The sequence below is a fragment of the Carcharodon carcharias genome (genome assembly GCF_017639515.1).
Source record: "Carcharodon carcharias isolate sCarCar2 chromosome 36 unlocalized genomic scaffold, sCarCar2.pri SUPER_36_unloc_1, whole genome shotgun sequence".
Taxonomy (NCBI): domain Eukaryota; kingdom Metazoa; phylum Chordata; class Chondrichthyes; order Lamniformes; family Lamnidae; genus Carcharodon; species Carcharodon carcharias.
This window is the reverse complement of record NW_024470726.1, coordinates 3,574,076-3,588,172: the sequence shown is the minus strand read 5'-3', so window position 1 is coordinate 3,588,172 and position 14,097 is coordinate 3,574,076. Positions and strand designations below refer to the sequence as shown.

The 14,097-nt window shown below is 53.7% G+C and overlaps 1 long non-coding RNA gene across 2 annotated transcripts in view; it reads left to right on the top strand.

The window, feature by feature from the left end:
- Positions 1-14,097, top strand: part of LOC121274378 — a 35,388-nt gene that overhangs the window by 19,137 nt on the left and 2,154 nt on the right. For both annotated transcript variants that reach the window (XR_005942252.1, XR_005942253.1), the window contains exon 2: positions 13,717-13,850. This is a non-coding gene — a long non-coding RNA (uncharacterized LOC121274378). The remainder of the gene's footprint in view (positions 1-13,716; positions 13,851-14,097) is intronic.

The following is a 14,097-nucleotide window of genomic DNA, read 5'->3' as shown; positions in this document are numbered from 1 at the left end:
CACTCCCTCTCTCTCTCACTCACACAACACACTGTCACACACTCCCTCTCTCACTCACACAACACACTCGCACACTCCCTCTCTCACTCACACAACACACTCGCACACTCCCTCTCTCACTCACACAACACACTGTTGCACACTCCCTCTCTCACTCACACAACACATTGTCGCACACTCCCACTCTCACTCACACAACACACTGTCGCACACTCCCTCTCTCACTCACACAACACACTGTCGCACACTCCCTCTCTCACTCACACAACACACTGTCACACACTCCCTCTCTCACTCACACAACACACTGTCACACACTCCCTCTCTCTCTCACACAACACACTGTCAGATACTCCCTCTCTCACTCACACAACACACTGTCACACACTCCCTCTCTCACTCACACAACACACTGTCAACACTCCCTCTCTCACTCACACAACAGTGTCACACACTCCCTCTCTCACTCACACAACACACTGTCACACACTCCCTCTCTCACTCACACAACACACGGTCGCACACTCCCTCTCTCACTCACACAACACACTGTCGCACACTCCCTCTCTCACTCACACAACACACTGTCGCACACTCCCTCTCTCACTCATATAACACACTGTCGCACACTCCCTCTCTCACTCATATAACACACTGTCGCACACTCTCTCTCTCACTCACATAACACACTGTCGCACACTCCCTCTCTCTCTCACATAACACACTGTCGCACACTCCCTCTCTCACTCACATAACACACTTTCGCACACTCCCTCTCTCTCTCATTCACACAACACACTGTCGCACACTCTCTCTCTCACTCACATAACACACTGTCGCACACTCCCTCTCTCACTCACATAACACACTGTCGCACACCCTCTCTCTCACTCAAACAACACACTGTCGCACACTCCCTCTCTCTTTCACTCTCACAACACACTGTCAGAAACTCCCTCTCTCACTCACACAACACACTTTCAGAAACTCCCTCTCTCACTCACACAACACACTGTCACACACTCCCTCTCTCACTCACACAACACACTGTCACACACTCCCTCTCTCACTCACACAACACACTGTCACACACTCCCTCTCTCTCTCACTCACACAACACACTGTCACACACTCCCTATCTCTTTCACTCACAAAACACAATGTCAGACTGTCCCTCTCTCACTGACACAACACACTGTTACACACTCCCTCTCTCATTCACACAAAACACTGTCACTCATTCCCTCTCTCACTCACACAACACACTGTCGCACACTCCCTCTCTCACTCACACAACACACTGTCACACACTCCCTCTCTCACTCACATAACACTCTGTCGCACACTCCCTCTCTCTCTCATTCACACAACACACTGTCACACACTCCCTCTCTCTTTCACACACACAACACACTGTCAGACACTCCCTCTCTCACTCACACAACTCACTGTCACACACTCCCTCTCTCACTCACACAACACACTGTCAGGCACTCCCTCTCTCACGCACATAACACACTGTCGCACACTCCCTCTCTCTCTCAATCACACAACACACTGTCAGACACTCCCGCTCTCTTTCACTCACACAACACACTGTCAGACACTCCCTCCTCACTCACACAACACACTGTCACACACTCCCTCTCTCACTCACTCAACACACAGTCACTCCCTCCCTCTCTCACTCACACTACACACTGTCAGACACTCCCTCTCTCACTCACACAACACACTGTCTCACACTCTCTCTCTCACTCACACAACACACTGTCACACAGTCCCTCTCTCACTCACACAACACACTGTCACACACTCCCTCTCTCACTCACACAACACACTGTCACACACTCCCTCTCTCACTCACACGACACACTGTCACTCACTCCCTCTCTCACTCACACAACACACTGTCACATTCCCTCTCTCACTCACACAACACACTGTCACACCCTCCCTCTCTCACTCACACAACACACACGCACACTCCCTCTCTCACTCACACAACACACTCACACACTCCCTCTCTCACTCACAAAACACACCGTCACACACTCCTCTCTCTCACTCACAGAACACACTGTCGCACACTCCCTCTCTCTCTCATTCACACAACACACTGTCACACACTCCCTCTCTCTTTCACTCACACAACACACTGTCAGAAACTCCCTCTCTCACTCACACAACACACTGTCAGACACTCCCTCTCTCACTCACACAACACACTGTCGCACACTCCCTCTCTCACTCACACAACACACTGTCCCACACTCCCTCTCTCACTCACACAACACACTGTCGCACACTCCCTCTCTCTTTCACTCTCACAACACACTGTCAGAAACTCCCTCTCTCACTCACACAACACACTGTCAGAAACTCCCTCTCTCACTCACACAACACACTGTCAGAAACTCCCTCTCTCACTCACACAACACACTGTCACACCCTCCCTCTCTCACTCACACAACACACACGCACACTCCCTCTCTCACTCACACAACACACTCACACACTCCCTCTCCCACTCACAAAACACACCGTCACACACTCCCTCTCTCTCTCACTCACACAACACACTGTCACACACTCCCTCTCTCACTCACACAACACACTCGCACACTCCCTCTCTCACTCACACAACACACTGTCCCACACTCCCTCTCTCACTCACACAACACACTGTCGCACACTCCCTCTCTCTTTCACTCTCACAACACACTGTCAGAAACTCCCTCTCTCATTCACACAACACACTGTCAGAAACTCCCTCTCTCACTCACACAACACACTGTCAGAAACTCCCTCTCTCACTCACACAACACACTGTCACACACTCCCACTCTCACTCACACAACACACTGTCGCACACTCCCTCTCTCACTCACACAACACACTGTCACACATTCCCTCTCTCACTCACACAACACACTGTCACACCCTCCCTCTCTCACTCACACAACACACACGCACACTCCCTCTCTCACTCACACAACACACTCACACACTCCCTCTCCCACTCACAAAACACACCGTCACACACTCCCTCTCTCTCTCACTCACACAACACACTGTCACACACTCCCTCTCTCACTCACACAACACACTCGCACACTCCCTCTCTCACTCACACAACACACTCGCACACTCCCTCTCTCACTCACACAACACACTGTTGCACACTCCCTCTCTCACTCACACAACACATTGTCGCACACTCCCACTCTCACTCACACAACACACTGTCGCACACTCCCTCTCTCACTCACACAACACACTGTCGCACACTCCCTCTCTCACTCACACAACACACTGTCACACACTCCCTCTCTCACTCACACAACACACTGTCACACACTCCCTCTCTCTCTCACACAACACACTGTCAGATACTCCCTCTCTCACTCACACAACACACTGTCACACACTCCCTCTCTCACTCACACAACACACTGTCAACACTCCCTCTCTCACTCACACAACAGTGTCACACACTCCCTCTCTCACTCACACAACACACTGTCACACACTCCCTCTCTCACTCACACAACACACGGTCGCACACTCCCTCTCTCACTCACACAACACACTGTCGCACACTCTCTCTCTCCCTCATATAACACACTGTCGCACACTCCCTCTCTCACTCATATAACACACTGTCGCATACTCTCTCTCTCACTCACATAACACACTGTCGCTCACTCCCTCTCTCTCTCACATAACACACTGTCGCACACTCCCTCTCTCACTCACATAACACACTTTCGCACACTCCCTCTCTCTCTCATTCACACAACACACTGTCGCACACTCTCTCTCTCACTCACATAACACACTGTCGCACACTCCCTCTCTCACTCACATAACACACTGTCGCACACCCTCTCTCTCACTCAAACAACACACTGTCGCACACTCCCTCTCTCTTTCACTCTCACAACACACTGTCAGAAACTCCCTCTCTCACTCACACAACACACTTTCAGAAACTCCCTCTCTCACTCACACAACACACTGTCACACACTCCCTCTCTCACTCACACAACACACTGTCACACACTCCCTCTCTCACTCACACAACACACTGTCACACACTCCCTCTCTCACTCACACAACACACTGTCACACACTCCCTCTCTCTCTCACTCACACAACACACTGTCACACACTCCCTATCTCTTTCACTCACAAAACACAATGTCAGACTGTCCCTCTCTCACTGACACAACACACTGTTACACACTCCCTCTCTCATTCACACAAAACACTGTCACTCACTCCCTCTCTCACTCACACAACACACTGTCGCACACTCCCTCTCTCACTCACACAACACACTGTCACACACTCCCTCTCTCACTCACATAACACTCTGTCGCACACTCCCTCTCTCTCTCATTCACACAACACACTGTCACACACTCCCTCTCTCTTTCACACACACAACACACTGTCAGACACTCCCTCTCTCACTCACACAACTCACTGTCACACACTCCCTCTCTCACTCACACAACACACTGTCAGGCACTCCCTCTCTCACGCACATAACACACTGTCGCACACTCCCTCTCTCTCTCAATCACACAACACACTGTCAGACACTCCCGCTCTCTTTCACTCACACAACACACTGTCAGACACTCCCTCCTCACTCACACAACACACTGTCACACACTCCCTCACTCACTCACTCAACACACAGTCACTCCCTCCCTCTCTCACTCACACTACACACTGTCAGACACTCCCTCTCTCACTCACACAACACACTGTCTCACACTCTCTCTCTCACTCACACAACACACTGTCACACAGTCCCTCTCTCACTCACACAACACACTGTCACACACTCCCTCTCTCACTCACACAACACACTGTCACACACTCCCTCTCTCACTCACACAACACACTGTCACACACTCCCTCTCTCACTCACACGACACACTGTCACTCACTCCCTCTCTCACTCACACAACACACTGTCACATTCCCTCTCTCACTCACACAACACACTGTCACACCCTCCCTCTCTCACTCACACAACACACACGCACACTCCCTCTCTCACTCACACAACACACTCACACACTCCCTCTCTCACTCACAAAACACACCGTCACACACTCCTCTCTCTCACTCACAGAACACACTGTCGCACACTCCCTCTCTCTCTCATTCACACAACACACTGTGACACACTCCCTCTCTCTTTCACTCACACAACACACTGTCAGAAACTCCCTCTCTCACTCACACAACACACTGTCAGACACTCCCTCTCTCACTCACACAACACACTGTCGCACACTCCCTCTCTCACTCACACAACACACTGTCCCACACTCCCTCTCTCACTCACACAACACACTGTCGCACACTCCCTCTCTCTTTCACTCTCACAACACACTGTCAGAAACTCCCTCTCTCACTCACACAACACACTGTCAGAAACTCCCTCTCTCACTCACACAACACACTGTCAGAAACTCCCTCTCTCACTCACACAACACACTGTCACACATTCCCTCTCTCACTCACACAACACACTGTCACACCCTCCCTCTCTCACTCACACAACACACACGCACACTCCCTCTCTCACTCACACAACACACTCACACACTCCCTCTCCCACTCACAAAACACACCGTCACACACTCCCTCTCTCTCTCACTCACAGAACACACTGTCATACTCCCTCTCTCACTCACACAACACACTGTCACACACTCCCTCTCTCACTCACACAACACACTCGCACACTCCCTCTCTCACTCACACAACACACTGTCGCACACTCCCTCTCTCACTCACACAACACACTGTCGCACACTCCCACTCTCACTCACACAACACACTGTCGCACACTCCCACTCTCACTCACACAACACACTGTCGCACACTCCCTCTCTCACTCACACAACACACTGTCGCACACTCCCTCTCTCATTCACACAACACACTCACACAACACACACACTCCCTCTCTCACTCACACAACACACTGTTACACACTCCCTCTCTCACTCACACAAAACACTGTCACACACTCCCTCTTCACTCACACAACACACTGTCCCACACTCCCTCTCTCTCTTATTCACACAACACACTGTCACACACTCCCTCTCTCACTCACAGAACTGTCACACACTCCCTCTCTCTCTCACTCACACAACACACTGTCGCACACTCCCTCTCTCATTCACACAACACACTCACACAACACACACACTCCCTCTCTCACTCACACAACACACTGTTACACACTCCCTCTTTCACTCACACAAAACACTGTCACACACTCCCTCTTCACTCACACAACACACTGTCACACACTCCCTCTCTCACTCACAGAACTGTCACACACTCCCTCTCTCTCACTGACACAACACACTCGCACACTCCCTCTCTCACTCACACAACACACTGTCGCACACTCCCTCTCTCACTCACACAACACACTGTCGCACACTCCCTCTCTCACTCACACAACACACTGTCGCACACTCCCTCTCTCACTTACACAACACACTCACACACTCCCTCTCTCACTCACACAACACACTCACACACTCCCTCTTTCACTCACACAACACACTGTTACACACTCCCTCTCTCACTCACACAACACACTGTCACACACTCCCTCTCTCACTCACACAACGCACTGTCCCACACTCCCTCTCTCTCTTATTCACACAACACACTGTCACACACTCCCTCTCTCACTCACACAACTGTCACACACTCCCTCTCTCTCTCACTCACACAACACACTGTCACACACTCCCTCTCTCACTCACACAACACACTGTCACACACTCCCTCTCTCACTCACACGACACACTGTCTCTCACTCCCTCTCTCACTCACACAACACACTGTCTCTCACTCCCTCTCTCACTCACACAAACACTGTCACACCCTCCCTCTCTCACTCACACAACACACACGCACACTCCCTCTCTCACTCACGCAACACACTCACACACTCCCTCTCCCACTCACAAAACACACCGTCACACACTCCCTCTCTCTCTCACTCACAGAACACACTGTCATACTCCCTCTCTCACTCACACAACACACTGTCACACACTCCCTCTCTCACTCACACAACACACTCGCACACTCCCTCTCTCACTCACACAACACACTGTCGCACACTCCCTCTCTCACTCACACAACACACTGTCGCACACTCCCTGTCTCACTCACACAACACACTGTCGCACACTCCCACTCTCACTCACACAACACACTGTCGCACACTCCCACTCTCACTCACACAACACACTGTCGCACACTCCCTCTCTCACTCACACAACACACTGTCGCACACTCCCTCTCTCACTCACACAACGCACTGTCGCACACTCCCTCTCTCACTCACAACACACTGTCACACACTCCCTCTCTCACTCACACAACACACTGTCGCACACTCCCTCTCTCACTCACACCACACACTGTCGCACACTCCTTCTGTCACTCACACAACACACTGTCGCACACTCCCTCTCTCACTCACACAACACACTGTCCCACACTCCCGCTCTCTCTTATTCACACAACACACTGTCACACACTCCCTCTCTCACTCACAGAACTGTCACACACTCCCTCTCTCTCTCACTCACACAACACACTGCCCCACACTCCCTCTCTCTCTCACTCACACAACACACTGTCACACACTCCCTCTCTCACTCACACAACACACTGTCACACACTCCCTCTCTCACTCACACAACACACTGTCACACACTCCCTCTCTCACTGACACAACACACTCGCACACTCCCTCTCTCACTCACACAACACACTGTCGCACACTCCCTCTCTCACTCACACAACACACTGTCACACACTCCCTCTCTCACTCACACAACACACTGTCGCACACTCCCTCTCTCACTCACACAACACACTGTCACACACTCCCTCTCTCACTCACACAACACACTGTCGCACACTCCCTCTCTCACTCACACAACACACTCACACACTCCCTATCTCACTTACACAACACACTCACACACACCCTCTCTCACTCACACAGCACACTCACACACTCCCTCTGTCACTCACACAACACACACACTCCCTCTCTCACTCACACAACACACTGTTACACACTCCCTCTCTCACTCACACAACGCACTGTCCCACACTCCCTCTCTCTCTTATTCACACAACACACTGTCACACACTCCCTCTCTCACTCACACAACTGTCACACACTCCCTCTCTCTCTCACTCACACAACACACTGTCACACACTCCCTCTCTCACTCACACAACACACTGTCACACACTCCCTCTCTCACTGACACAACACACTCACACACTCCCTCTCTCACTGACACAACACACTCGCACACTCCCTCTCTCACTCACACAACACACTGTCGCACACTCCCTCTCTCTCTCTCACACAACACACTGTCTCACACTCCCTCTCTCTCTCACACAACACACTGTCGCACACTCTCTCTCACACAACACACTGTCGCACACTCCCTCTCTCACTCACACAACACACTGTCGCACACTCCCTCTCTCTTTCACTCACACAACACACTGTCAGACACCACCTCTCTCACTCACACAACACACTGTCACACACTCCCTCTCTCACTCACACAACACACTGTCACACACTCCCTCTCTCTTTCACTCACACAATAGACTGTCAGACACGCAATCTCTCACTCACAACACACTGCCAGACACTCCCTCTCTCACTCACATAACACACTGTCACAAATACCCTCTCTCACTCTCACAACACTGTCACACACTCCCTCTCTCAGTCATACAACACTGTCACACACTCCCTCTCTCTCTCACTCACACAATACACTGCCCCACACTCCCTCTCTCTCTCACAGAACACACTGTCGCGCACTCCCTCTCTCGCTCACACAACACACTGTCGCACACTCCCTCTCTCGCTCACACAACACACTGTCACTCACTTCCTTGCTCACACTCTCATTCACACACAACGTACTGTCACACACTCTCTCTCCTATTCACATTTACTCTCGCTCACTCTCACACTGTCACAACACGCATGCTTACACTTGCTCACTGTCACAACACATTATTTCACTCACTCCCGTCTCTCTCATTCGTGTTTGCTCTCACTCACACTGCAACACTGTCACAACACACTCGTTTACTCTCACTCACTCTCACAACGCACTCGTTTACTCTCACTCAGTCTCGCAACGCACTCGTTTACTCTCACTCACTGTCGCAACGCACTCGTTTACTCCCACTCACTCTCGCAACGCACTCGTTTACTCCCACTCACTCTCGCAACGCACTCGTTTACTCCCACTCACTCTCGCAACGCACTCGTTTACTCTCACTCAGTCTCGCAACGCGCTCGTTTACTGTCACTCAGTCTCGCAACGCACTCGTTTACTCTCACTCGCTCTCGCAACGCACTCGTTTACTCTCACTCGCTCTCGCAACGCACTCGTTTACTCTCACTCGCTCTCGCAACGCACTCGTTTACTCTCACTCGCTCTTGCAACGCACTCGTTTACTCTCACTCGCTCTCGCAACGCACTCGTTTACTCTCACTCGCTCTCGCAACGCACTCGTTTACTCTCTCGCTCTCGCAACGCACTCGTTTACTCCCACTCGCTCTCGCAACGCACTCGTTTACTCTCACTCGCTCTCGCAACGCACTCGTTTACTCTCACTCGCTCTCGCACCGCACTCGTTTACTCTCACTCGCTCTCGCAACCCACTCGTTTACTCTCACTCGCTCTCGCAACCCACTCGTTTACTCTCACTCGCTCTCGCAACCCACTCGTTTACTCTCACTCGCTCTCGCAACCCACTCGTTTACTCTCACTCGCTCTCGCAACCCACTCGTTTACTCTCACTCGCTCTCGCAACCCACTCGTTTACTCTCACTCGCTCTCGCAACCCACTCGTTTACTCTCACTCGCTCTCGCAACCCACTCGTTTACTCTCACTCGCTCTCGCAACCCACTCGTTTACTCTCACTCGCTCTCGCAACCCACTCGTTTACTCTCACTCGCTCTCGCAACCCACTCGTTTACTCTCACTCGCTCTCGCAACCCACTCGTTTACTCTCACTCGCTCTCGCAACCCACTCGTTTACTCTCACTCGCTCTCGCAACCCACTCGTTTACTCTCACTCGCTCTCGCAACCCACTCGTTTACTCTCACTCGCTCTCGCAACCCACTCGTTTACTCTCACTCGCTCTCGCAACCCACTCGTTTACTCTCACTCGCTCTCGCAACCCACTCGTTTACTCTCACTCGCTCTCGCAACCCACTCGTTTACTCTCACTCGCTCTCGCAACCCACTCGTTTACTCTCACTCGCTCTCGCAACCCACTCGTTTACTCTCACTCGCTCTCGCAACCCACTCGTTTACTCACTCGCTCTCGCAACCCACTCGTTTACTCACTCGCTCTCGCAACCCACTCGTTTATCTCACTCGCTCTCGCAACCCACTCGTTTACTCTCACTCGCTCTCGCAACCCACTCGTTTACTCTCACTCGCTCTCGCAACCCACTCGTTTACTCTCACTCGCTCTCGCAACCCACTCGTTTACTCTCACTCGCTCTCGCAAACCACTCGTTTACTCTCACTCGCTCTCGCAACCCACTCGTTTACTCTCACTCGCTCTCGCAACCCACTCGTTTACTCTCACTCGCTCTCGCAACCCACACGTTTACTCTCACTCGCTCTCGCAACCCACTCGTTTACTCACTCGCTCTCGCAACCCACTCGTTTACTCACTCGCTCTCGCAACCCACTCGTTTACTCACTCGCTCTCGCAACCCACTCGTTTACTCACTCGCTCTCGCAACCCACTCGTTTACTCTCACTCGCTCTCGCAACCCACTCGTTTACTCTCACTCGCTCTCGCAACCCACTCGTTTACTCTCACTCGCTCTCGCAACCCACTCGTTTACTCTCACTCGCTCTCGCAACCCACTCGTTTACTCTCACTCGCTCTCGCAACCCACTCGTTTACTCTCACTCGCTCTCGCAACCCACTCGTTTACTCTCACTCGCTCTCGCAACCCACTCGTTTACTCTCACTCGCTCTCGCAACCCACTCGTTTACTCTCACTCGCTCTCGCAACCCACTCGTTTACTCTCACTCGCTCTCGCAACCCACTCGTTTACTCTCACTCGCTCTCGCAACCCACTCGTTTACTCTCACTCGCTCTCGCAACCCACTCGTTTACTCTCACTCGCTCTCGCAACCCACTCGTTTACTCTCACTCGCTCTCGCAACCCACCCGTTTACTCTCACTCGCTCTCGCAACCCACCCGTTTACTCTCACTCCCTCAGAGCACCGGGGGTGGGGTGGGCTACCGATTAACCTGGCTTTCTGAAGTGTGGCCATTGTTGTTGGAACACCAGGACGTTGGGGAGAACTCCCAATGCTGCTCGTCCAAGTGGCAGCCGAGAGGTATTTTACTTCAGGAGAGGGTAGATGGGGGTGGGTAGTGCTGGTGGTGGGAAGGGGGTGTTGTTGGTGGGGGTTGGGGGGAGAGCAGGGGGAGTGATGTTTGTGAGGTCAGCGATTGATCATCCCTTGTCCTGTCGTCTGTGTTTGGAGGTGGGGTGGGGTGGAAGGGCGGTGATTGGGTTTGGGGCCCTGCAGGAGCCAGTTACACTTCCCTCCCCGCACCCGGCAGTCGTGTGTGTGTGTGTGTGTGCGCGTGCGTGTGTGTGCACGTGCTCCCACACTCGAGGGAAGGATTGCAATGTATAACCGGATGAACTGTGACCTGATGTAAGACTTGAATGCTCTCCGCCTGCGTTTGCCTCACTAGTAGCCCCGTGCCAGGCCAATTTCTAACCTCCTCTCAGTCAGTATTTCACCCTTGTCCCTGTCGGTGTTTACCTGAGGTTCCCCCCCACTCCGCGGCCAGGTTTGGAGGGGAGAGCGTATCATAGAGCTTTGTGTACATTAAGTGGATTGGAGAGCTAGCATGGGCAGGGATGGGCTGAGTGGCCTTCTCCTGCGCTGTGTCATTGGGGCTGGGGGTTTTGTTGATTATTGTGGGGGGAGGTGACTTGCCCCCTACTATGCGGTCATGCCTCTGCCCCCACCCCACCTACCCTACCCCACCCCACCCCACCCCACCCCACCCCACCCTACCCCACCCCACCCTACACTACCCCACCCTACCCTACCCCACCCCACCCTACACTACCCCACCCCACCCCACCCTACCCCACCCTACCCCACCCCACCCTACACTACCCCACCCTACCCCACTCTACCCCACCCCACCCTACACTACCCCACCCTACCCAACCCCACCCCACCCTACACTACCCCACCCTACACTACCCCACCCTACACTACCCCACCCTACACTACCCCACCCTACCCAACCCCACCCCACCCTACACTACCCCACCCTACACTACCCCACCCTACACTACCCCACCCTACCCCACTCTACCCCACCCCACCCTACACTACCCCACCCTACCCAACCCCACCCCACCCTACACTACCCCACCCTACCCAACTCCACCTACCCTATCCCACCACACCCTACCCCACCCCACCTACCCCACCCCACCCTACACTACCACACCCTACACTAACCCACCCCACCTACTCTACCTAACCCCACCCTACCCCACCTACCCTACCCCACCCCACCTACCCCACCCCACCCTACACTACCACACCCTACACTAACCCACCCCACCTACTCTACCTAACCCCACCCTACCCCACCTACCCTACCCCACCTACCCCACCCCACCCCACCCCACCCACCCCACCCCACCTACCCCACCCCACCCCACCTACCCCACCCCACCCACCCCACCCCACCCCACCCTACACTACCCTACCCTACCCCACCCTACCCTATCCCACCCCACCCCACCCTACTTACCCCACCCCACCCCACCCTACTTACCCCACCCCACCCTACTCCACTTACCCCACCCCCCACCCTACACTAATCCACCCCACCCTATCCTACTCCACCCCACGCTACCCCATCCCACCCCACCCTCCCTCCCACCCCACTTCACCCTACCCTCCCTCCCACCCCACCCTACCCTACCCGCACCCCCACCCCCCACCCTACCCCACCCCCCACCCTACCCTCTCCCCACCCCACCCCACCCTACCCTCCATCCCACCCCACCCCACCCTACCCTACCCTCCCTCCCACCCTATCCTACCCCACCCTATCCTACCCTACCCTCCCTCCCCTCCCCTCCCACCCCACCCCTGGCTGATCGACTCCTTTCCCTCACCACTCTGGAGGAAACCCAAGCCCATTTCACCCCCTCCCACTCTAACCAACCCCAACAATGGGGAACCCTGGCTGATTTCTCTCCCCACCACCCCCACCCTCTAACTGCCCCCTCCCCACTACGGGGAATCCGTGGCCCTCTGGAACACCATCCCCAACCCTCAACCAATGGGGAACCCTGGCTGATTTCCCCCCCCCACCAACTCTCTAACTGCCCCCCGCCCTCCCCCAAAGACAGGGAGTACCTGGCTGTCTTCCCGCCTCTCCCGATGAGATGTCAGCTCTGTGCTCTGACACACTTGGCAAAAGCAGTTGCATCAGAGTATGCAAAGTGGAGATTTAACAGTTCAACATATCTTTCTGATCAAGGATCCGGACACACTCTCATCCTTCTGTGTGTTTAGGTTGCTGCTGATGTCTTGGATTTGGAGGGAGATTGCACAGTGAGAATACAGACAGACGACATCCACCCGAAGTGAATCTGCCCGAGGTTTGGTTGACGGTGAATGTGGGGGTGACCTTACACTCGGTCAAAGAGGTGGGTGTTGAGGGTTGTGGCGAGTGTCCTTAAAGGACGGTTTGGGGTTGGGGGGAGAGGTGGAGAGGTTTAGGGAGGGAATTCCAGAGCTCAGGGCCCCTCCAGGCAACCCAGGCTAATGGTGGAGCGATGGAAATGTGGGGGGATGCGTGAGAGGCTGGAATTGGAGGAGCGCAGAGATCTCGGAGGGTTGTAGGGTTTAGAGGAGGTTACAGGGATAGGGAGGGGTGTAGGGACTGGAGGAGGT